Below are 27,163 nucleotides of genomic sequence, written 5' to 3'. Positions count from 1 at the left end.
TAATGATCTCTGTCACCTTTGGGGTCATTTCCACCTTGTCTTAAAGGATAACACCTGGCCTCTATCTAGATGGCTGATGAGGTCCATGTTGCAACCCTTACTAATCTTCTTATCCAATGGTCAATTGGATATACCCTTAGGGTTCTCTCCTGAACACGCTTTCTCACTTTTTCTGATATGGAAAGGCTGAGAATTGTCCAAATCTGTAAATCTAGTTCCTTTCTCCTTAACAATTCCATCTTCCATTCATTTCTCTCTTCTGGCATTTACTACCAGCAGTCAGGAAGGGTCGAGCCACACCTTCAACACTTTGCTTAGAAATCACTTCAGCTAAACGATTGGGAATCATTTACGTGGCTCAGTGGTAAAGAATCTACCTGCAATGCCGGAGACGTGGGTTCAATCCCTGGATCAGGAAGACACCCTGGAGAAGGAAATGGCAACCCCGTCTAGTATTTCTGCCTGGGAGATCCCATGGACAGAAGAGCCTGGCAGGCTGCAGTCCATGGAGTTGCAGAAGAGTCGGACACAACTTAGCAACCAAACAACAACAACAATCCATGCAGGGCAGGCTTGTACGGACATGGAACGGCCATCAGTTTTTATTCCAAAAGCAACAGAAAGTCTCCCAATAGTCTTCATCAGAGAAATGGAAGGATGAAATCTACATTGTGTAATCTACCATGGCGGCTGGGTGGAAAGTGGCTTGGAGAACTGCAAGAATATAATTAGAAAGACAGGTTAGGAACCAGTGGTCCAGGAGTGAAGTTATATTGGTTGCACTTTGTTGATGGCAGTAGAAATGGAGAGATGTAGCCTACCTGCAAAAATATTTTGGAAGTAAAGTCCAAATGTGATGTATTAGATATGGAAGGTAAGGCAGAGAAAAAAATCAAGAAAAATCCTGAATTTCCCTGGTGGTCCAGGGGTTAAGGCAGGTTCCCTGCCTGCCAATGCAGGGAACACAGGTTCAGTCCCCGATCCAGGAAGATTCTATATGCTAAGGGGCAACTAAGCCCACCCACATGCTACAGCTACTGAAGTCCACGAGCCCTACAGAGCATGCTCTGCAACAAGAGAAGCCACTGCAATGAGAAGCCCATGCATTGCTAATAGCCCCCACTCGCCACAACCAGAGAAAGCCAATGAGTAGCAACAAACACCCAGTGCAGCCAAAAATATTAAATAAATAAACTTTAAAAAAAAAAAGAATAACTCCCAGGTTTTTCGGCTGGTTTACTACATATTACCATTTCCTGACATGGTAAAGAGTTTGAGATAAATATTTTGAGAAGTGACTATAAAGAATTATAGACATTTCATGATTAAGATCTATGCAAAACATCCCAGTGGAGATGTCAGATCTTCATTAGTTCTGAAGTTCAGAAAAGAAAGTGGAACTGGAATCATCATCACTCTATAGATGGTATCTAAAAGCATGGGAATGGAGATGATGATGTGGAAAGATAGTGTGGAGGAAAAAAGAAGGCCTATGACCAATTCCTAAGAAAATGTGATACTCAGAGATAGAATGTATAAGAAAACAGACATAAAACTAGAAGGCAGTGGTACCTCAGTATTAAAGAGGAGTTTTTAACTTTGTTGACTTGCTGCTACTAAGCCAAACAAAATGAGGACCAAAGAGGGTCCACTATATTAGGCAATCTATGAAAACGAAGAGTGTTTTTGGTGGAAATACAGAGACAAAAGACAGCCCCTTTAAGAAGTTTGACAGTGAGGAGAAGCAGAGAGATGGAGCAATTACAGGCAGAAGATCAGGTTGAGGCAGAGTCTGAGAAGGCTTCTGCGCTTCAGTAGAAAGAGGAGACAGTCAGGTAGGGAAAGAAGAAAAGTCGCAGAGACAGCAAGTACCGGAAGTACATGATAGAGGGAGAGCCAGGATGATGCAGACACAGGAAGGTCTGCAGATTCCATGAGAGAGAGATAAAGGAGATCGCATTTGACGGCTTCTATTTCTCCAAGAAGATAATTTCATCAGCTGACAACTACTTGGAAGAAATGGAGGAAGGGTTGGGAAGTCTGGGTATCAAGCAAGTCATAGAATGTCACTGGGAAAGTAGAAAGCAAGCTTATTTTAAGTTAAGGTAAGGCCATCGCAAGTACAAGGTAGCAATGCCCAAGTATTCAGGTGTAAGGCTAGAGAAGGCAAATGCTTGGGTTCATCCAAGGTCAGAGTTTTACCAGGTAAGAGTAACAAAAGATGAAAGGAACAAGGGAATTCAGGATATCTAAAGACAGTGATTACAATGATGTGTCGTGGAATCTAAGTTAGATAATGAGGGAAGGAAAGCGCAGGAGGGCTCTGCAAGATACAGAGAAAGGAATTTGATCAGTGGACCAGCCATCTCAATGACAGCAATGAAACGTTACAGCAGGGATCAAGCAAGACGAGTGGAAGTGCAGGAGGTCTCAGCTGAGGAGCAGGACGAGCGGAGCAGTCGTTTCGGAACGCTGCACTATTAGAAGATGACTCGTATGGCAGCTGCAGGGGATGGAGATGAAAGCACTGGCTTTGGTGTTTGACAGTCACTGGCTTTGGTGTTTGCGAGTCATTGGTGCTGGATGGATCAGCTCCTAGAAGGTGAAGCCATCAATGATGACAAGCACAGGGGTGACCAGAAAGATTACTGGACAGAAGCCTTCAAGCAGTGAGTGGGAATGGTGGAGCTGAGGCGACAGGGCAGACACACAGCACCTGGCCCAGCATCAGCTCCTCTTCACCAGCTGGTCCTTGTTCGGCTTCTGCTCCGAGAGCTCCCCGGCCCCTTACTGCTGAGGCGCTCCATCTGACTTCCTCCAGGTTCATGCTCACAGGTTGGCTTGAGGAGATAAGGAGACAGCGGGATAAAGAGAAACATACAGTGGAAGCATCAGCTCTGACTCAATATATGTGGGGACCAGAAAAATCAAGCTATATTTACTCCCCATGGAGAGTCCTCCTTAGGGGGTCATGGCCACTCAAATCAGAATGGAGACAACTCAGGTAAGGCTACCAGGTCTACCAGTCGGAGTGCCCTGCCTGGCAGAAAGAGAGGAAGACCGACAGGAGACAGAGGGAAGAAGAGGAGATAAATTAAACCAGCACCTACTGTGTGCCAGACTTGTGAACGGCTCTCCAAGTCACACTCTGCAGGGCAGCACCACATTCAAAGTGTAAACACCACAGATTTGCCGATTTAGTCTGACAATTTTTTGGCAGACGGAAGTGTTATGGAGTGAACTGTGTCCCTTGTAAATGAGTATGTTGGAGTCCTAACCCATTGTAATTTTTGGAGATAGGACCTTTATCAAGGTAATTGAAGTTAAATAAGATCAAAAGGATGGAGCCCTAAACCAACAGGACCGGTGTCCTTATAAGAAGAGGAAGAGACAGCAATGATGTGTGCACACGGTGAGTCCATGTGAGGACAGGGTAGGAAGGCAGCCATCTGCAAGCCAAGAAGAGAGGTCTCAGGAGAAATCGACCCGTCAGCACCCTGATCATGACTTCACAGGCTGCAGAACTATGAGAAACAAACTCTTGCTCTTTAAAAGCCACCCAACATGTGATATCCTGCCATGGTTCTAGAAAATTAATGTAAGCAGTCAAGTGTTTTGTTCTAATTATCAGTAAATTAGGAAGATTCTCTAACAGGCAGAAGTCAAGCCACTTGGAGAAGGGCTTGATTTTTGCAATTCACGTACAGATGTCACACAGGCCCCGGTGACTCTGACAGTCACCATGCCAGATGCTTTCTTCTTTTACGCTATCTCATTTAATCAGTACCTAACTTTCCAAAATAAGAGTGTGAAGATGAAGACAACAAGACTCAAAGAAGTTCAGTAACTTGACTAGAGTCAACCAAGCTCTGGTAAGAAGCTGAGCTAAAATTTGTGTCTAGATCAGCCTATTCCAAAACTCACTTGTCTCTCCCTCCACTATACCGTCACCCATTACAGATCCTCATCATTAAAGAGATGCTACCAACATCAATTGCACTTTTACTCTGCCTCAGACACCCTGCTAGATGCTTTCCCATACAATAGTGAAGTAGCCCAGTTAACCCTGTGTTAGACACAAGGAAGGGCTTCTCTGGTGTCTCAGTGGTAAAGAATCCACCTGCCAATGCAGGAGACACAAGAAGCATGGTTTCGATCCCTGGGTTGGGATGATCCCCTGGAGAAGGAAATGGCAACCCACTCCTGTATTCTTACCTGGGAAATCCCATGGACAGAGGAGCCTGGCAGGCGACAGTCCACGGGGTCGCAGAAGAGTTGGACCTTACTGAGTAACTAAGCAACAGAGATAAGGAATCTGAGACCCAGAGAAGTGAAGTGACGCCCTGGGCCACACAGTTTTGCAAGTTGTAACCTGTCTCTTTAGTGCTCCTTTTCCCCGCTCTTCACCTCATACTCCACCACTGAACACAACCGCTGCTCAGATGTACGTTTTTCCAGGCTATCCATAAACACAAAATAGCCCTTCTCCTGCTCATCATAGTATTCAGACCCTTTTAGCCAAAACAACATCAGCCAAAGTCATTTACAGGGACTTCCCTGGTGGTCCAGTGGTTAAGAATCTCTCTGCCAACGCAGGGGACAGGCGTTCAGTCCCTGGTCCAAAAACAGATTCCACATGCCATGGGGGCAAACAAGCCTATGCACCACAACTCCTGAGATCCTGTGCTGCAACTACTGAAGCCCGAGTGCCCAGAGGTCATGCGCTACAAGAGAAGCCACTGCAAGAAGACGCCTGCGTACCACAAAGAGTAGCCCCGGTTCACGGCAACCAGAGAAGGCCCAGCGCAGCCAACTGAATAAATAAATAAAAATGAAAAGTCATGTGCGAAGTAAATACGGCAGCAATGGTCTGATAGTGCATTTGCTCCCCAAAAGTAAATAGATGAAGATCAAGTTGAGTTAAGCAGCAGCTGCAATTCATTGAACAAATTTCTAGCTCTTTTGCTTGATGTATGTGGTTTTTATTTGGTTGAATTATGAATTTTATTTTAAAGATTAATTTGGCCCTCTATAAAAAGCATAAGAATTAATATTCAGCCAAGACATGAATCTTTTTTCATTTTAGTGGAAATCAATTTGTTAAAATATTGTTGAGTGCAATTTGTTCCTTATTCACTCCCACTTTCCTGCTCAAGTTGAGGTATTTGGAAAAATCTACATAAACACTTTGTCAATACTACCAAGATTTATCTTCCCAAGTTCCTATAATTGTTATCTTTAAAAGCACTCTGAATTATGCTATGTGATGTTAGATTTTATTGAACTTACATAATAAAGAAATGATCAATTAGAAAAAAAAAAAAATCACAAGGATTTTTGTCTCCAGCAGGCAGTATGTAGAAATGACTTCTAGGTCATTTGATCAAAGAGATACAACCAAAACACCTGACGTAGGCCTCTACAAGTTGCCTAGTTGGTTCGGAAGCATTTCCACATCTCCTTTAACACACCTCCCACGATGGTCACTAAGCAGATGCTGCTCTGACATTACCACCTAGCCAGAGCCTTCGACTTAGGCTTTATTCAGGGCTCCTCTTCCCATCCCTCCCTTCTCCTCCTCTGTCTCTTTTTTCCAGGGCTCCCACATCAAAGTACCACTTAAACAATCAAAGTATTATCTCACAGTTTTGGAGGACAGAAGTGGGAAATCAAACTGTTGCCAGGGTGATGGCCTCCCTGAAAGTGCTAGAGAAAGACCCGTTCTAAGCCTCCCACCTCAAGTCTGGTGGTTTGCTGACAACCTTTGGTGGTCCTAGGCCTGTAGACACATAACCCTAAGCTCTGCCTTTCTGTTCATATGGCATTCTCTCTGTTTGCATATCTCCATACAACATTTCCTTTAAGGCTTGCCCAGTGGCTCAGCCATAAAGAACTCACCTGTGAAACCAGTCATACTGGATTAGGGCCCACCCTACACCAATATAACCTCATATGAATTAATTATATCTCCAAAATCCGTTTCCAAATAAGTCACATTCTGAGGTACCCAAGGTTAGAACTTGAGCATAGGAATTCTGGACAACACAATTCACCCCATAACGTTCCCCTACTCCCTCAGTATATAAGCATGCTCTACTAATCCTTTCTCATAAATAAAACTAAAGAATAATAATGGCCCCTACCATAACCTGAATTCTTTCCACCCTTTCACAGCCAGCTTCTCAAAAGAGTCATCTCTCAATTTCTTCATCCATCTATTCCTAAACCCACTGTAATCTGGCCAGGCACTCAATGTTCTCAGGGAGGCTGCCAACAACTGTCTAACCTTTAAACATCTTTCTTTTTCACCCTGATCTTGCTAAACCTCTTTGTGGCTTTTCAGCCTGTGAATCCCGTCCTCCTTCAGGAACTATATCCTTTCTCAGTGTCACCATCAGTAGCCAGAGCTTTTCCTGCCCCCAGGCACTCTCCACCGAAACCTCTGGAAGCATTCTGGTAGTACCGTTTTTACGGCACCTCTTCTCACCGCTGTCTCAGTCACTCACCCATCTTGTGTCATCACCCACCTCCTGTCCTTAGACGTCTTAAGCCCATGAATCTAGCACACCTCTCCCCTGAGTTCTAGGACATCCCACGGATTTACTTTCCACCTCTTCTTGGGTCGCAAGTCACCTAAAATTCAACATATCCAGATATAAATCTTCCTCCTCTCAGTGAAAAATGGCACCATCCCTGAGCCAGGTGCCCGGATCAGAAGTCTGGGAGCCGCCCTGCCTCTCGGGAACCACTCTCTCCCTCAATCAGAAATTCACAGAGAGAGGACTTCCCTGGCAGTCAGCGGTTAGGACTCCACTCCCACTGCAGGGAGCACCAGTTTGACCCCTGACTGGAGAACTAAGGTCCCCCACCAAATAGAACAAAATCGGAAATTCACTTAGAATTCGAGCAGCCTCCCAATAAAGACTTTGAAAATGTAATGCGCAATTCACAACAGGGCTTAGGAAGCATGCCCTGGGGCCCTGAAATTTGCATTGTTCTCACAAACAATAAGTTGGATTACTCAAGGCCACTCAGTGGAGTAGAATATTCCTTTTAGAATCCTCCACCAGCCCCTCCCCATTCCTGTACCCCGGAGCCTCCCACCTGGGAGCCTCCTTCTTTAGGGCCAGTTAGCAGGACCTAGGGCCATGATCCTTTCAGGAGCCCACGAAATTGTTTTAATTTCTTTTAAAATCAGAAAAAAAAATATAATCTACACTGGTTTATATTCCTCTACATATCAACCCAATTCTAAAATACAATTTTTTATTTTTTTATGGAAAAAAGGGTCCACAAAAGCAGAAGCACTTAGGGGATAAAGCAGCCTGTCTGCCTCCTCCCTCTGACTACCTTGTCAAGGACCCTTCTCTCAGCTACCAAGGAAAAGATGCATAGACTAATTCACTGCAGCACCAAAGACTGGTACCGGCTAGCCATCCGAGGAGGATTTGCTCCAAATTTGTCTGAAGCCAAAGAGAAGGAATTTTTTTTTTTAATGCTTAATTGCTTCTCCTTTAAGTTTGGAGGAAATACACAAGCACCGTAGACATTTCAGAGAACTCACAAAAGTTTAAAGATAGAAACAAAAATCACCTAAAATGCCAGAGACAATCACTATTAACAATTTGATATACTTTTGTTAGGTAGTTAGAATAGGGAAAAAGAGTCCAAAATCTACCTAACACTTTGTTCCAGTATTTCCGTGGAGAAAATTAATCAAATTGAGATCTTTTTTACATATAATTTAGTCATGAGCAATTTCCTACAGCGTTCACTATTTACGACCCTTCATGACACAATAAATGCGTTTTTTAAATATGTGTTTACTGTTGGCTGAGCTGGGTCTTTGTGGCTGCTCTGGCTTTCCTCTGCTTGCAGCTCACAGGGGCTACCGTCTAGCTGGGGTGTGCGGGCTCCTCACTGCAGCGGCTTCTCTCCCGCAGAGCTCAGGCTCCAGGCACGCAGGCCCGGCAGTCGCGGCTCAAGGGCTTAATTGCTCCGGAACATGTGGGGTCTTCCCAGATCAGGCATCAGACCTGTGTCTCCTACACTGGCAGGCGGATTCTTTACCATTGAACCACCAGGGAAGCCCAATAAATACATTTGTATCAAGCTTTTGTCCACATTTTAAATTATTTTCTTAGGATAAATACTTTTGGGTGAAAATACCGGGTTGACAGCTTAAACGTTTTAAAAGTTTCTGATGCACACTGCCAAATTTTTTACCAGAAATATTATATAATCCTCTTCTTATCCATGGTGTCAATTTTCTTATACCCCATAGGACTAAATATTATGCTTTCTAACCTCTGAGTCTGATAAGCAAAAAAAAAAAATTCTTCATTTCAATATGCAACTGATTGCTTGTGACATTAAAAGTATTTTCTTAAACACTTACTAAACAGTTTTTTTTTTTTTCAGCAAAATTGATGTTAAGTATGTTCATCATTCTATTAAACTATGATATTGGAGGGATGATTTTTTTCTACTTAGAAGGGCTCCCTATATAATAAAGATAATAACGTTTATAAGATTGTATATATCTTTCAATTGGACATTATGTTTTTAATCACACACAAGCTCTTAATTAAAATTTAATAAAATCAATCAACTGTTCCTGTTTCTACTTTAGAGTTATGCTTTAAAAACCTTTTACCATCCTAAGATATTTATTTTCTTTCTAATATTTTATGGAGCTAAGTTTTTACATTAAAATCTCCTCCAAATGGAATTTACTTTGATGTAAGCAATGAGAAAATCCTTTGTCATTCTTTTTTCCTAAAGAATTAGAAAATGACAGAACAAATTAGTTTTTCAATATCCATCCAGTCACTTTCCCACTGATTCTGTTTTCCTTTACCCACCTGGAAGTAAATCTGATTCTTGATCTTCTAATCTGATCTCCTACCTAATGAGAAGAGCTGACTCAGTGAAAAAGACCCTGATGCTGCGAAAGATTGAAGGCGAAAGGAGAGGGGGACGGCAGAGGATGAGATGGTTGATAGCATCACTGTAATGGACATGAGTGTGAGCAACCTCTGGGAGAGACTGGAGGACCGGGAAGCTGGATGCACTGCAGTCCACGGGTCACAGAGTCAGACACGGCTAAGCAACTCAATACCTGCCGCCTAATTCCTGGCCAAGCGCTGTTTTAGTATTTGTAACCTTACAGTACGCTTTCAAATTACTAGGTTCAGTTCCCACTTTCTAGTCTACTTTTTTGGTAATTTTGTCGGTTACCCTAGTACCTTTTTTCTTTCACATCAAGGGAGGGCAACAGAGAGAGAGACAGACAGAGAAGGCAGAGAGGACGCTGAAGACAACTGACTGTTTTAATTCCTCCTCAACCTGATTCCTCCAGCTGAAGAATTCAGATTCCATCAACATTTAATGAACACAGTGTGATCCAAGGGCATTCACACCGTCATGTCTGTTCCTTCTCCTCTAGTGTCAATATCTAACTTTTAATCCATTTCCCTTTTTTTACACATTAAAACCCAAATACTATAGACTAGGCTTTTATGTTTTCAGGATTAAGAAATAAATTTATTCAAGCAAAGAATAAGCGTGGTTTGTTCACCATCTAAGGAATGATATTCCTAGATATCTTGATCTCTTGAGGAGAAAGATATTGACAAACATATCTCAAAATCAGGGGTTCACATCTAGCAACACAGGCAAGCACAATTAGTATTATTTTATGGCTATCAAGTTTTGAGGTTTCATTAGGTAATTTTTTTTTTCATCAGGTAATTTTTTAAAAGTTACTTCAGATGGTAAATATCCATCCCCAGAAGAACCCCAAGATGCTGATCTGCGAAGGTTCCACACCCCAGAGCGTTAGGAACAACTTTCATGTGGTCACAGGATGACGGGCTCACGTGAAGATAGTTTCACAAAGGCACAGAGGCTGTGAAATTTCTCTCTGCCACCAAGATCTGGACCACGTCTGGAGTATTCCAGACAAACCACCCTTCCCTTCCTGGGAGAACGGCTCCATGCAGTCATCAAAGGGCTGGCCTTGAGGCTGACAGATCCATTTCCCAAGCTCAGCTCTCCCAGTCCGGGTCAATCATTTTATTTTCTGTGACTCAGTTTATCTGTGGAGCGTAAAATAATGCCCGATTCTGGGTGGCGGTGGAGATTAAAACATCTAATGCGTGTAAAATGTTCAACACAGAGGCTAGCAGAGAGCAAGCTTCCTTTCAATAATGACACTTCTACTGAGGTTTTGAGTTTTAAAGATTTATGTCTTTTTAAATCAATCACATTAAAAACACACACCCTATCATATTGTTGTCACTTAGTAAATGTAAGCAACAACTTAATAATACCTTAAAAATACCTCTCGAGATAATGAATTTAAAAATTCATGACAATATTTTAAAATATCAATTTTTTAAAATTCCGACCTTAGATTTTTTTTTCCCCACTCAAAAAAGTAATGCAAAAGGCAAGAGGCAAAAATGACAAGTTCTATCTAAAATGTAAACTGACAGCTTATGTTTTCAAAGCTCAGCTTTGCACTGCCCAAGGAATCCCTGCCTTGACTCCATGTGTTCTTAAAGATGGATGTGAGCAATCCACTCATTTCAAACAGCCTTCTATTCCCACCCAACTGACAAGTATCATAAATTCCCTACATAATCGTCACCTGTAATTTCACCCTTTTACTTTGTAGTTAACACAAAGGAACAACCAACTGCTCTAAATGTAGATGGTCCAGCTGAGGTTCAGATTGACCGCCCCTGCCTTCATAGTAGTTTCCATTTTTGTCTTCTCAATGGAGTAAAATGTATGAGATACTCATTTCCTATTACTTTAATTTTTCCACATGCAACTCATTTTTATGAATATCAAAAGCAATATAAAACAATAATTTTCAGAAGTTTTTGAAATAATGAGAACCTTTCTTTTAAAAAATTCTATCTAGAAGTCAGACATGTGACGTAGACCAAAGTGAGGTTGCCCTGGTTAGAGGGAGGTGGGAGTCCTGGAGCTCTTCCAGGGACAACCGCTCACAGTCTAACAACAAAGGTCTCTGCCATTCTGGGATCTCTTGGACAGAACCTAAGTTGGATCATGTCAGACCTTGCTCAAGACCTTCCAGGTCCTGCCCATCACACAGAGTTTGTTAAAACCTTGCCCGACTTGTTCTGGCCTCTGACTACTTCTCAGACGTTTACGTCCTAACACATTTTCCTTCCCACCCGCCGTCATCTCAGCGCCCCACCCCACACCCACACCTGTGCTTACTGCTCCTTGAACAAGTAAAACACACTTGTTCCTCAGTTCTTCGGCATTTATTGTACCCTCCGTGCAAAACCCTGGAGGCCCAGTGATAAATAATCTGCCTGCCAACATATATAACGCTTATTACTGCCAATGCAGGAGATGCAGGTTCGATCCCTGGGTCAGGAAGATCCCCTGGAGAAGGAAGCGGCAACCCACTCCAGTATCCTTGCCAGGAAAATCTCATGGACAAGAGGAGCTTGACAGGCTCCAGATACTCCACAGGGTCACAGAAGAGTTGCACATGACTTAGCGGTTAAACAACTGTGCAAAACGCTCTTTACCCACAAAAACCATGGAGTTTCTCCCCTTATTTCTTTCAGAAATAAGAATAAGAATAAGTTTCTTCTCTTATTTCTGCTAAAATGCACTCTCCTCAAAGAGGTCTTCTTGGCTGCCCTGCGCCAAGTAGCATACCCTACCCCATCACTCTCTATCCCTTGTCATGTTTTATTCTTGGCACTTGTATCATTGACACATTTCTCTCTTCATATACACATATACTAGTTAACTGCCTGTGCCTCTCAGTTAAATGTGAGCTCACTAGGATGGGAAACTTGTTTTGTTCACCACCAGCTCATAAAGCAGCACCTGATACACAGTGCTCACTGAGCTTAGTCGCTCAGTCGTGTCCGACTCTTTGCGACCCCATGAACTGTAGCCAGCCAGGCTTCTCTGTCCATGGGGATTCTCCAGGCAAGAATACTGGAGTGGGTTGCTGTTTCCTTCTCCAGGGGATCTTCTCCAGGGGATCTTCCCGACCCAGGAATCAAACAGGGGTCTCCTGCATTGCAGACAGATTCTTAACCATCTGAGCTACCAGGGAAGCCCCATATTCAATTAGTACAATAAATACGTACTGATTGAATGAATGGATGGATGAGACATTTATGCCTGGCTCATGAGGCAGTTTTAAAGTGCTATGCATAAGTCAATACTATTCTATAGACAAATATGGGAATTTATGAAAATTGGCATAGAAAAGGGACACTTGAGTATTATCATGTACATAACACCCAAGAGTACAAGTTGCTTGGATATCCACATTTTGTGTCCTAGTCTTAGATGCAGGAGACACAGAGATGGGTTTGTGGATGGCGGAAATAAATCTCATGAATGCAGGTTATTTTTACTCACAAGCTTCAGGAACTATCAAAAAGGATATGAGGACTTCCCTGGTGATCCAGTGGTTAAGAATTAGCCTGCCAATGCAGAGGACATGAGTTCGACCCCTGGTCCAGGAAGATCTGCATGCCTCAGAGCAACTAAGCTGGTCCACCACAATGACTATAGCCCACTTGCCCGGAGCCCATGCTCCACAACAAGAAAAGTCACCGCAATGAGAAGCCGGTGCATTGCAACCAGACAGGAGCTCCCATTCACCACAGCTTAAGAAAGCCCGTGCACAGCCAATAAATAAATAAATAAAACTCTAAAAATAAAAGAATATGAGAATGACAGAAGCAAAGGCCACTGCTGGACGTTTCTTTCTGGCATCCACCAAGGTTGTGGTCCATGATTCCTGAAAAATCCAGTATGTCCAGAGGCTGCACAGAAAGGAGGATCCCTGGCTTCTTAATTCGACTTCACCCTCTTCCAGAAAGGTCATGTCAGTTCCCAGAAACAGTTATACCTGTACGTGAGCATGCGTGCATCATAAGTCGCTTCAGTCATGTCTGACTCTTTGTGGCCCTGTGAACTGTAGCCTGCCAGGCCCCTCTGTCCATGAAATCGCCCAGGCAAGAATACTGGAGTGGTTTGCCATGCCCTCCTCCAGGGAATCTTCCAGACCCAGGGATCAAACCCGGGTCCTGCACTGGCAGGGTGGTTCTTTACCACTAGCGCCGCCGGGTAAGCCAAAGAGCAACAAACGTGCTCATCATCCAGCTGCCTCACTGTGCCCTGATGTCCCAGGCCTCCAAACTAAAATTCTTGCTGCACCTTTCTTACGCAATGTGCTTTTTTTCTCTTCATTTGTGCATCAAGACACAGAAATTCCCTTACGTGTACACTTAGGGGCTTTTCAAGCACTGATCCAGCCCACCAGAGCATAAAGCTGGTGACCACTTTAAAAAACATACCAAGAAATTCCATGGCTTAAGCAAAGGACTAGGTTCTGGACATTGCTTATTTTTTGGCTGCATCATGCAGCTTGAGGGATTTTAGCTCCCTGACCAGGTACTGAACCCGGACTCTCGGCAGTGAGAGTGTAGTCCTAACCACTGGACTTTCAGGGGATTCCCTGGAAATGACTTAAATTATCAAAACTAAACAAACAAACAAACAAACCAAAAACCCTGATCAACCAAAGGGTCCTGGCATTCTCATAAATGTTCACTTGCCACAGGTTCTGCAGAGCAGGAGGCAGGCGCAAAGAAAATGTGTTGAGTCACTGGGAATAAGACGGGTTATTTTGGATATTATTATTACTACAACCCATGTTTAAACTGAATATGCTGCAGCCAGCCATTTTACTAGTGATAAATTAATGTTTTACATATTTTATAGATTCCCTGATACCTTGATCTTTAAAAAAATTTTTCTCTGCCTAGAACATCATTCTCCTCTTTATTCCTATGTAACTCCTACCCATGCTTCAGGTCTCAGCTTCCCTCTGTCAGTCCTCAAGGCGGGGCTGCCCCAGAACCCCTTTCCCACAACCCAGGAGGCTGTCCCACTACCCCCTCCCCATACAATCTCAATAAACCTGGCTTTTCCTTTAATGGTCTTAACTCATCTGTACTCAATGTGCATTTACCTGTGTAGTACCTGCCTCCCTCCTTAGACCACAGGTGAGCTCCACGTGGTCAGGAGTCACGTTTGTATGGTTCACTGCTGTCTCCTCAGCATGTCATCTCGCCTGGAGTAAGTGCTCAGCGGATCTAGTGAATAATGGAATGAATGGAACACAGCGTGAACTACGCACGAACACCACCGTGGATGCTTGCAACAGTCAGCTTCACTGGGGTAATGGGTTCCCCTACAAGAATAAAGCAGCTATGCTTAGAGCAAGAGGGGGATCACTTTCTCAAGGCTCTCATTCCCAAACCTCCCCCATGGGATAATTCAAATCCTTGCAAGCTCAGACAGCATCAAGCAGCTCATGTGGGGCTTCCCTGGTGTGGCCGGCCAGTGCAGAAAACATGGGTTCAATCCGTGATCTGGGAAGATCCGACATGCCATGGAGCTACTAATCCTGAGCATCACGACTATTGAGCCTGTTATCTAGAGCCGGGGAGCTGCAACTACTGAAGTCTGTGTGCCCTAGGGCCTGTGCTCAGCAACAGGAGAAGCCCATGCACTGAAACTAGAGTAGCCCTGGAATGATGCAGCTAGAGAAAAACCCTAGCAGCAGTGAAGACGGCCAGCACAGCCAAAAATTAGTAAATAAAATTATTTTTAAAAAGAAGCTCATGTGGAATCTTGGGTTTGAGTTCTGATTAAAACTTGACCTTAAGATTTTTGAAACATTGGTAGGAATGGTAGACGTCAAGTCAACCATCACTTCAATGCTTTAAGAAGACAATAAACAAACAGCAACCAAAAAAAAAAAAAAACTCAACCCAAGCAATGCTTTTCAACATCCAGAGGACCAAATGCAGCGATACCCTTGGCCCACATTCAATCCTCCACTTCTCGGCAGTGAGAACTCCAGAGGACTGGCAGTCCTGGGAGCATCTGGAAACAGCGGCCCCCAGTGAACACCACCTGAGCTGATGATGATGAGAGTCTTTCAAGAGACGTCTTTGGCAGTGGACTTCAATTATGGACAGCCGAAGAAAGAGAGAAAGGATACGGCAGACACCAAATGGGGTCTACAGCTGACATTCAAGTTGTGGGGCTCACCCTTGAGGACTCTAAGAAATATCTGTTAGGAGAGGGGGTTTCAGGGCAAGAGACTCTGCAGCGTGAGTGAGAGTAAGAGCAGGAAATCTAAGCTGAAGCTGTGCTTCAGTTCTAACTGTAAACTGTAAGACGGTATGCTTGATAAGCGTGGACAATATCATTATCCATTAGGCTCTCAGAGAAAGAAAGGAGAGGAAAGATCAGAACATTGTATAACATGGAGTGAGGGGATCCTAGCATCAAAAAAATACCCTCCTTGGAGAGAGAGGGGCAGCATTAGAATTGCCACTGTGGGCTGCAAGTGTTGTAAAGAAGCAAGAACTGATAGGTGAATGCCACGGCAGCAGGCAAACACAGCATGACAGGGATGCCCAGAACGTCATAGATTTGGAAGCTTTCCTAATCTTTGTTTAATCTCCTGGGAGACTTTTTCCATAGAAATGCATCTTTAATTTCATAATGAAAATCAAGAGGCAAACAGATTTGATTTCATAGCCAACTTACAAAAAAATACCTATTCCATTAGTGAGTGGACATCTGTATTTATTTATTTTTAATGGGGAGGCAAGGGGGTTTCTAGGTAATGATCATTTAGCCTCTGAAGAAACTGCCATCAATTCATTAATTCAACAAATATTTATCAAGCCAGGCAGTGTTACAGATGCTAGGGATACTGCAGAGAACAACACCATCTCCAAGGAGCTTCCTTTTTGTGAGGGGAGGTACAGTGCAAATGCAGGAGGCGAGCAGAAAGAAGAAGTGATCAACTCTGGACAGGAAGTGGTCAGCAGGTCAGGGAGCAGAGACGATCTCAGTGAGAACTGAGGGTCTGCTCTCTTACTCAGGGACTGCTTTACTTAAACGGAGAATTTGACCAAAGACTTAAAGAAGGAAGGACCTCCCTGGCAGTCCAATGGTTAAAACTCCTAGCTTCCACTGCAGGTGACGTGGGTTCAATCCCTGGTTGGGGAACTAAGATCCCGCATGCTATGGTGTGGCCAAAAAAAAAAAGAAGCAGCAGCAGCTACTGAAGGAGCAAGTGGTGTGGATGTGTGGGGAAGAGAATTCAGGCAGCGGGAACATCCAGCACTGAAATGGCAGCCCCTCGAGTGACCCCCAGAAGCAGCAGGGCTGGTGTGGATGGGGTGGGGGGAGCACAAAAGGGTGAGGACAGACACAGGGGACAAGCTAGGTGGATGGATAAGGAGGCTGTGGTGCATACACACAGTGGAATATTACTCAGCTAAAAAAGGAACACATTTGAGTCAGTTCTAACGAGGCAGATGAACGCAGAGCCTGTTTCTACAGATTGAAGTAAGTCAGAAAGAGAAAGACAAATACGGGATATTTATGCACATATACGGAATCTAGAAAGATGATACCAACCATCTATGTGCAGGGCAGCAAAGGAGACACAGACGTAAAGAACAGACTTTTGGACTCAGTGGGAGAAGGAGAGGGTGGGATAATTTGAGAGAAAAGCACTGAAACATACACATTGCCATATGTAAAATACAAAACCAGTGGGAGTTTGATGTATGATGCAGGGCACCCGAGGTCAGTGCTCGTGATAACCTGGAGGGATGGGGTCAGGAGGGAAGTGGAAGAAGGGGACACATGTATGCCTACGGCCAATTCATACTGACGTATAGCAAAAACCATCACAATTTTGTAAAGTAATTATCTCCAATTAAAATAAATAAATACATTAAACAAAAAAAGAGGGGTGGATAGTAAGGGCCTTGGCAGGCATTGTGTGGGCTTTGGTTTGAGTGAGAGTGGAAACCACTGGGGATCTGAGCAAAGCAGTGATGACCCAACTTCCCCTTAAAAAGCATCCTCTGGGGCAGCAGTATAGGCGCCGGATACATTGACCTGAAGTTCCCCAAAAAGATGAAGATCAGCTCCCAGAGTTCGTACCCATCCACCAATTCAACTTTAATATTCCCACTGAGATTTTCAAAACTGGACTGAGAGGTCACTTGGCAAAGATGCAGAAAACAGCCATTCTGGCATTTTACACCTGATGTGTAAAATCACGGTGGGTACAGAGCTGCCCCTCCACAGGAAGCCAGGCTCCATGTGCATCCAAGTCTACAGCCTCTGGACCACACTCAGAGCTCAGTTTTGGTCCAGGGAAACATTTGCAGGTACAGTGGCTAAGAGGAACCTGAGGGGAGAAGAAAGGAAAAAAACAAAAAGACTGCACCTGACCCAAATCCTAAAATTCCGTCTTGATGACAGAACCAAGGATTACTGCCCCAGACGGCAGCATGCCCTCTCTACCAGGAACTCGGCACTTACTCTGATGCTGGATGGTGACCTCTAGTTCTAGAAATCCCAGGACAGTCACGGTTTCATAGCTTGTATCACACTGGCCCCATGAATCATTTAAATGAACCTAAAGAACTTCCCACAAAGATGCAAACAGAAAGCATCAGGGCTGTCTGTCACAGAGAGAGGAAAGAGAATGGAAGGCTGGAGGAAGAGAGATTCTTTCAAGGAAAACTAACTCAGGATTGAGGAGGAAGTGGACAGAGGAGATTTAACAGGGCACAGTGGTTAAGCCCTAGGCTGGAACCACTATTTATTCCCGTGTTCCTAGGTTCACAGTTCTGATTAAATGAGATAATGTGCATACACCCAGGCGCTTAAAAAGACCAATTCTCTTCCCTCTCTCCTGAGTTATCCTATCGCTTTTTAGAATGGCAGAAGGATTGAAAAGCAGGCTTTAAACAAGTTGTACGCTATGATTTCATTTTTGCTAAACATACACATCAACACACATGCACATACCAACAAAGAACATCCAGAAGAATGTAAGTCAAGTGTTTACAGTCGCTTTCTGGATAGTGATGTTACGGGTAATATTTTTGTTGTTCATTTGTATTTTTTCCTTTTTCACAATGAACACGGATTGCTCACTTTTTTTTAAGAGGCAGGAAAGTATGCATTATATTGTAGAAGGTTCCAATACAAATGGTTCAGATAAAAAAGCAAGTCTGTGAAAGCTAATGTTTTGTTATCTAAATCCTGAATCACTGATCAGGAAACTGGGTTTGGGTTTTGGAATATAGGACTGGCATGTAATCCAGCCCATAAACAGACTGGCATGGATGTTGGGGATCAGAGTATGTCTTCCACATCTCCTAAAGTGAATGTGCCATACCCAGCCTATTGCTTAACTATAAGCTTGCCAGTAAAACCACTTCAAGTCACTGGATCTTTGGAAGGGTTTCACTGCTAGGGGAAGGACTGCTTCCTATCCCTGTCTATCTAGCAGCATATGGAAAAGGCTAAGGACCGGCCATTGATACAATTTGCTCTCCATTTTCCCTTTTTTCTAACTAGGAGTTTTTATGTATTTATCTTCTTTTGCCTCCATTGTGATATACCCAGTGATATTCATTGGGTATTTTGGAAATGGTTAGTCACAGATTGCTGGATCATAAAGAGCCACGCATTGCAGCTAGGTGTAGTAACCAGATGTGACATTAGGTTGTTTCTCTCAGAGGGAGTATGTGAGTGTGTTTTGGCTGAACATGGCACAGTTATGATCAGTGAATGCATTCTAGTGATTGCACAATGTGCTCATCAGACAGACAAGGGGTGGACTGTCCTGGACTCAAATAACAACTATTGGATTGCCTCTTCTCCTGGGAATCACTCTCTGCCCTGGCTATAGTAGGAAGTATCAGGCCCAGGTCCACCAATCATAATATCCATCCACAGAGACTGACTGGTCCAAGGAGTGGGCATATGTTCCAAAGTAGAGCAAACCTGCTTCCTCACCTGGGATCTACATACAAACACTGGAAGGTTCCCGGGTGGCTCAGTGGTAAAGAATCCACCTGCCCATGTAGCAGACTCAGGTTTGATCTCTGAGTCTGGAAGATTCCCTAGAGTAGGAAATGGCAACCCACTCCAGTCTTCTTGCCTGGAGAATTCCATGGACAGAGGAGCCTGGTGGGCTGCAGCCCACGGGGTTGCAAAGAGTCAGACACGACTGAGTGACTGCGCACACACTGGCCAAAAGGATCTCTCTTCACCCGGAAACTAAGCTGAGGCTGAGGCTGCGTGCTCTGCCGTGCGGACAGGAGAGAGTGAGGATGACTCACACAGAAGCAAGACAAGCAGGGGGACTTCCCTGGGGGTCCAGTGGCTGGGACCCCATATCCCCAGTGCAGGGGGTGCAGGTTCAAACCCTGGTCAGAGAACTAGGTTCCACATGCCACAATTAAGAGTTTGCATGCCACAACTAAAAGATTCTACCTGTCGCAACTAAAATTCAGTACAGACAAATAAACAAATACATTTAAAAAAAAAAATAGGCAAGCAGGGATAAGGAGTGGGTGGGGAGGGAGGGGTCCTGCCAGCACTGACCCCTTGATGTCAGCGTACACCCTTGATTGCTGGAGCAAATCTGTTACCCCACATCCCTCCCAGCCACATCAACGGACACAGCCCTAAGCGCCTTCAACTGGTCTGAGTTGAGTGTATTGATGACACTGCGACCCAAGGACTTGGTCAGAATAACTATTATCAAAGAGGCACCAGACCCAAACCCAAATTTTTGTCACAAAAGAAGCCAAACTAGTTTATTTTTCATTCAAATCCACACTGATGTTCCACGGTTTCCTATTCTTAGGCTCCCTTCAATTGGGGTTAAAAGGCCTCACAGTTACAATGAGGTATCAAATAAAGAACATAAACATTTTGTCACTTGGACACCCATTTCAACACTTCTCACAGCAACCACTGCGGGTAAGATAGACTCATGCTTCCTCTGTGGAGTTCCCTGGCAACTGAGCATAAATAAAGAAATCTGTCCCGGGAGGGGGCCCCTGGATCACGGGGTGCCCGGGGTGAGGAGGGATGGGGTTCACGGCTCAGAGGAGAACCGCGCTTCCTGCGCTACCTCAAAGACCCAGCGCCTCGCAGGAGTGCAACCTGGACAAATATGCAGACTGTAGACTCTCACCGCAGGAATTACCAACGAGCTAAAAACAGAAACCCGCTCTGCATAATCTCTAACCTCCGGGGACAACAGAGACAGAGAATTGCTGGGTCAATCTCATTTCCTTGTTAGGCCTATTATCATAAGTACGGGCCTTGCGTTCTGAACGCCACACTTCACTAACGTTTACTGGGCTCCAGCTTCTGAAATATTGAATTCCATAGTAATTTTATTTTTTGCTTTTGATCTTTACTGTTTTGCTCATTTATCCATAAACATGAGCTACTGAACTGAGCTGAAATTAAATAGCTGAGGTTAGAACCTGAGGCCATCCAGATAGGACTAAACCAGTAGCCCAAGAAGGACCTCACGCTGAAGTGAATAACAATAATAAATTTTAAATGTCTATCTTTGGATGATGATCCATGTCTTGATTTATCGTAGTGAGGGAAGGGAAGAGATTTCTACGACATGAATTTCCCTGGGTGTGGATGTTTCTAATAAAGTGAATTTTGTAAATCCTCCCCTTTTGTCAAAACACCCTCTTAGAGGATGGTTCTGTGAAGGGAAATTGCTAGAACTGCTCCGCAAAGCAATATTTCGTATCACTTGACTAATTTTAAAAGTAGCTCATTCAACCAATTTTGGCAACTGAACTATTTTCTGAAATCCAGAATAGCAAAAACTTGAGAGCAAGACAGAGACAAAATGGGAGACTGTTAAAAACAAGAGCACTGTAGGTGTCTTCGTCTACTGAAACATCACCAGTGTTGGAGGAGGGAGGAAGGAGACTGTGGAGTGCATCTGAGCTGCCGGCCACTCACCACTGCTGGCCTCAGGCCTGGGGCAGCCGCCAAGGGCTGTCTCACTGACCTGCCCCCCCAGTAAAGCCATGAGTGTACCATGGCCATCCTGGCTACGTGACCGAGGACAATGGGATCCACAGGCACGCCTAATCTGCCTGAAGTCACAAGACTTGCCCATATTTCAAAGAGTGGTGGAGCCTAAATTTGGGCCCAGGGCTGTTGGGACCAAGGTCTGTGCTCTTTATGGGGCTTGGGAAGAGGCCAGCAGAGAAGCATAAGCTTCATAGATCCCTCTCTGGGGCAGCTGGTCCTTTGGGATTAAGATACACCCAAAAGACTTCACTTGATTGTATCTAATGATACAGACAATGATAAAAGCTAATCTTTACCAAATGTTTTCTGTGTGCCAGGCTCTGCTTATATGCCACGTTCCTTTCAACTTCAGGACAATGCTGCCAAGCTGGCACTATTATTATGCCCATTTTAAAGATGGACGAACCAAGGCACTAAGGGTCAAGTAACTGGTGCAACAACATGTAGCTGGTAAGCAGGAGAGCCAACGTAAAACCCAAGGCACTGGCTCCAGAGCCCATATCCCGAACTTCTATTCTGTTTCCTACTACGACACAGGGATAATGAATGGTGAGCCCAGCCACAACTTTGTAAGTGTCCATCACACCACCCACACTTCTACTCATGCTATCCTTCTACTAGCAAAAATGAGGCACCTGGGATATGGAGTGGCTTACAACAAAATGAGATCTCTTTCAACTTTACATCATAGAAAAACAAATCTATACACTTGAAACCATATCTGTGTTCTTGGAAATTGGAAACATCTATGATAGTTTCAACAGGCTGAAAACACATGCCCCAAGTTCAAGACTCCCCAGGGTGGGTGTCACATCCATGGGTCTGTTCTTATCTTCCAAATTCATGGATGACCTTTCTTGGGAAGCCTGGAGTTCCACTGGGAGAGAAAAGCAAAACAAAACCACTAGGCTGTATCATTACAGGTATTCATTCCAATCCCACAGAAAGGCAATGCCAAAGGATGCTCAAACTACCGCACAACTGCACTCATCTCACACGCTAGTGAAGTAATGCTCAAAATTCTCCAAGCCAGGCTTCAGCAATATGTGAACTGTGAACTTCCAGATGTTCAAGCTGGTTTTAGAAAAGGCAGAGGAACCAGAAATCAAATTGCCAACATCTGCTGGATCATCAAAAAAGCAAGAGAGTTCCAGAAAAACATCTAGTTCTGCTTTATTGACTATGCCAAAGCCTTTGACTGTGTGGATCACAATAAACTGTGGAAAATTCTGAAAGAGATGGGAATACCAGACCACCTGACCTGCCTCTTAAGAAACCTGTATGCGGGTCAGGAAGCAACAGTTAGAACTGGACATGGAACAACACACTGGTTCCAAATAGGAAAAGGAGTATGTCAAGGCTGTATATTGTCACCCTGCTTATTTAACTTATATGCAGAGTACATCATGAGAAACACTGGGCTGGAAGAAGCACAAGCTGGAATCAAGATTGCTGGGAGAAATATCAATAACCTCAGATATGCAGATGACACCACCCTTATGGCAGAAAGTGAAGAAGAACTAAAAAGCCTCTTGATGAAAGTGAAGGAGGAGAGTGAAAAAGTTGGCTTAAAGCTCAACATTCAGAAAACTAAGATCATGGCATCTGGTCCCATCACTTCATGGCAAATAGATAGGGAAACAGTGGAAACAGTGTCAGACTTTATTTTTGGGGGCTCCAAAATCACAGCAGATGGTGACTGCAGCCATGAAATTAAAAGACACTTACTCCTTGGAAGGAAAGTTATGACCAACCTAGATAGCACATTAAAAAGCAGAGACATTACTTTGCCAACAAAGGTCCGTCTAGTCAAGGCTATGGTTTTTCCAGTGGTCATGTGTGGATGAGAGAGTTGGACTTAAAGAAAGCTGAGCGCTGAAGAATTGATGCTTTTGAACTGTGGTGTTGGAGAAGACTCTTGAGAGTCCCTTGGACTGCAAGGAGATCCAACCAGTCCATCCTAAGGGAAATCAGTCCTGGGTGTTCACTGGAAGGACTGATGCTGAAGCTGAAACTCCAATACTTTGGCCACTTCATGCGAAGAGTTGACTCACTGGAAAAGACCCTGATGATGGGAGGGATTGGGGGCAGGAGGAGAAGGGGATGACAGAGGATGAGATGGCTGGATGGCATCACCGACTCGATGGACATGAGTTTGAGTAAACTCCGGGAGTTGTGATGGACAGGGAGGCCTGGCGTGCTGCGATTCATGGGGTCGCAAAGGGTCAGACACGACTGAGTGACTGCACTGAACTGAACTGGACTGAACTGGACTGAACTGGACTGACCTGACTGAACTGCTGTCACGCACGTTACAGAAAATGCTGTGCCTGGCTTAGAGAGCAGAGTATGTCAAGAGTAAGCCAAGTCCTTGTTTGCACAGGTTTACCTGTCCTTGAACAAACAAGTCCAGAACAGTCCTAAATTTCACCAACTAGAAAAGAGAGACAGTTAAGCCTAAAACCATTTGATTCTCACTCTTGATATTCAAGCTTGTCTTCTGTTGTCATTTCATTTTTCCCTTACATTTCCAAAGAAGGCTTTTTCCTTGATTTTGGTAGCATTTGAATTCCATAAAAATGTTTTTTTTTTTTGGAAGGCTGAAAGAAGAGCTATTAATTTACTCTCAAGATGGGGTAGAGAGCAGCTGTTTTTGTCTACACATCCCTTCCTCAAGGAATCACTTTCCTATGTGCAGTACCCCGGCCGAGCCCATAACAGAACCCTCTTGCCAAAACAGTGAAGACTGAACCAAGGATGGCATGAGACAGCCATCTTTCTGTTGTGGATTTTAAGCTGGTAAGACAACACTGGAGGCCATCTCTCATGCAACGTGGAGAGATGAGAGTTAGATGGAGAGAGAGAAAATTCTACCGTCAGGGAGTGCCTTTTTCTAATCTCAAAGACTAATTCTTGCAGTCCTTTCACCTTTCCTATGAGGTATCTTAGAAATCTTTCTGAGTTGAATGAGTCAATAAACTTCCCTTTTTGCTAATCTGGTTTGAGTTGGATTTCTGTCTCTTGCAACCAAAAGAGTTATAACATTAAAGTCTCAAAGTTTAAATCACTGCCTTGACCTCTCATGAAGATGCCTGTTTGATCTGACTATATTTTCTCCTCTTGCAAAGGACTGAGTTTCTTTCATACCCAGTAAACCTGTTGCCTGGCTAGTCTCAATCTCTTCTGCATTCAGTCCATTTCTTCCTATGTCTCAGCCCTGCTTAGCTCAGACTCCAGGCCAAGATGATTGCTCTCTCCCTGTAGTCGTTCAGTTTATCTTTGGGGCAACAGGGAGATACGTTGTTCGCTCATTAACGGCAAAAAGCTCAAGCATCCCAATGTATACTAGGCTTCCACATGGCTACCTTGATACAATGATGTCTGTATTCTACTGACACTGCTGTTGCTTCAATAGGTGAGTCTAAAGATAGCTGTATATTGAAATCATCCAAAGAGATTCTTAAACCACCAATGCCGAGGCCCCACCCCAGACATTCTGTTTTGACTGGTCTGAGGAAAGATCTAGGCAACAGTAGGTTTGAAAATCCTCCCAGCAAAGTTAAGTCAGCCAACATTAAGACTGGCTGACTAAATATATATTTATACATGCTTTTAATAAGTTTTATGTGTGACTCAACTTGTTCTCTGACCATAGCTTTCGGGGTGGGGTTGGAGAAGGCATGGAGGTATTAGCCCTGTGTAACTCTAGTTCAGCATTTTCAGGGATGTGCTTGAATTCATTAGATTCAAGGGGCATGATGGGAATAGTCAAAGGTCCCTGCTCATAACATCACTTACAATTGGCCCTGTGAGCCGTAGCCTGGTGGGAAGCCACTGTTTATGCCCAATTGTGCATATCTATTGTGTGCAAATAAGTCTTCTATCAATGTATTTTAAATCATACAAATTCTGGTAGTCTTGCTTTTTTAAAAAAATCAAACATTTGACCTTTCTGCCATAATTCATCTTTGTTACTAGAGATTATCATATAATCTGCCTTAAACAGTATGTGTATTAGTTTGCTAGGGCTGAGGCAAGAAAGTATAGAAACTGAAATTTGAACACAGAGACAGGCACACAAGGAGAATGCCACAGGAATATGAAGGCAGAGTTGGGGTGATGCTTCTACAAGCCTAGGAACGCCAGAGACAGCCAGCAAGCCAACCATCAGAAGTCAGGCGAGAGTATGAACCAGGTTCTTCTTATAGTCCTCAAAAGGAAACCAGCCTGGCTGACACCTTGATTTCATATTTCCAGCCTCCAAAACTGAGAGAATTTCTGTGATTAAAGCCACTTAATTTGTGCTACTTTATTACAACAGCCCTAGGAAACTAATACCATCTCTTATTGAAAAGCAAAGTCTATGATTCTATAATCAGTCATCTTTGAAGCTATTAGGGGGTGGGGAACCTAGGAGTCTGACTAACCTGAAAACAAGGCCAAAGTGTTATCATTAATATTCATGCAACACATGATGTTTATTACCAGTTGCTTTTTGAAGACAAAAGCACAGGGGGAAAAAATAAAACTTTCCTGTTTTATAGCCTAGAAAACAGATACCAAAAGCCCAGCTGCCTGGACATTATAGAATTCAGCTAGAAAATTATCATAATTTTTGCAGGAAAACACATTTCTCTTGATTTTCAAAAATGAGTATTTAAAGAAGCCTCATTAAGGGCTTAATTTCCAAAATATACAAACACCTCATATGATTCAATAACAACAACAAAAACATACCCAATCAAAAAATGGGCAGGAGACCCAAATATACATTTCTCCAGAGAAGACAGATGGCCAAAAACACATTAAAAAATTCTCAATATCACTAATTATTAGAGAAATGCAAATCAAAATGACAATGAGGTATCTGTTCATACCAGTCAGAATGGCCATCATTAAAAAGTCAGCAAATAACAAATCCTCAGAGGGTGTGGAGGAAAGGGAACCCTCCCACTGTTGGAATGTAAGTCAGTGCAGCCACCATGGAAAACAGTACAGAGTTGCCTCAAAAAACTAAAATGAGAAGACCACAGACCCAGCGTTCTCACTCACGGGCACGCACCCAGATGAGACTCTAACTCAAAATGACACATGCACCCCTATGTTCCTAACACTGCTTACAACAGCTAAGACGTGGAGGCAACTTAAATTGACCATCAGTACATGGATGAATAAAAAAGATGTGGTATACAAATATATAATGGAATATTACTCAGCCATAAAAAGAATGAAATAATGTCACTCGTAACAACGTGGATGGACCTAGAGATTATCATATTAAGTAAGCCAGACAGAGAAAGACAAATACTACATGGTATCACTTATGTGTGGAATATAAAATGTGATGCAGACATCTATGTCTGCAGATATCTATGCAGATGTCTATGAAACAGACACAGACTCACAGACATAGAGTTCACAATTGTAGTTCCCAAGGGTGGGGGGCAGAGGATTGACAGTTTGGGATTAGAAAATTCAAAACTTCATATATATATGTGTGTGTGTAACTGAACCACTTTGCTGTATGTCAGAAACTAACACAACAGTGTAAATCAACTATACTTTAATATAGTTGATTTAAAATTTAAAAATTTTTTAAAGTAAATAAATAAAACAAAGAAGCTCTGTTAGCAAACCATGAAATACTCCAAGCAGCCAGGACAACAGAAAAATCACTTTCTTGACTGGGGATATAGCGTGCATTAATTTGTAAAAATTCCGGTGAAGCATACAATGTGTGATGTCACAAAACCTCAATATTTAACTGCCAAATACTTTATATTGCATTTCACTGGCTCATTTCAGAACCTTCTGAATGGAAGTTGGTCCTCTGGTGGTACTATGTACTAAAATTCTGGTTTAAATACTAACTAACATTAGGAACTGATCATTTCCTATTGTGATATAATACTCATATAAAAAAAATTAAGAGGGACTTCCCTGACTCTGTGCTTCCAATGCAAGGGGTGCAGGTTTGATCCCTGATCAAGGAACTAAGATCCCAGATGCCACATGGCCAAACAGTTTTAAAATAAATTAATTAAAGAAATAGAGGGCAAAATGGAAACTGACCTTGCTGGTGAAGACTGCAAATTCTTCTTAAAAACTGAATCTCCCACAGTTCAATTTACTATTACTACATCTCCTTGACTTTCTCTTAATAACTTGT

Source organism: Cervus elaphus, chromosome 17 (assembly GCF_910594005.1).
Source record: "Cervus elaphus chromosome 17, mCerEla1.1, whole genome shotgun sequence".
Lineage (NCBI taxonomy): Eukaryota > Metazoa > Chordata > Mammalia > Artiodactyla > Cervidae > Cervus > Cervus elaphus.
This window is presented reverse-complemented; position numbering follows the sequence as displayed.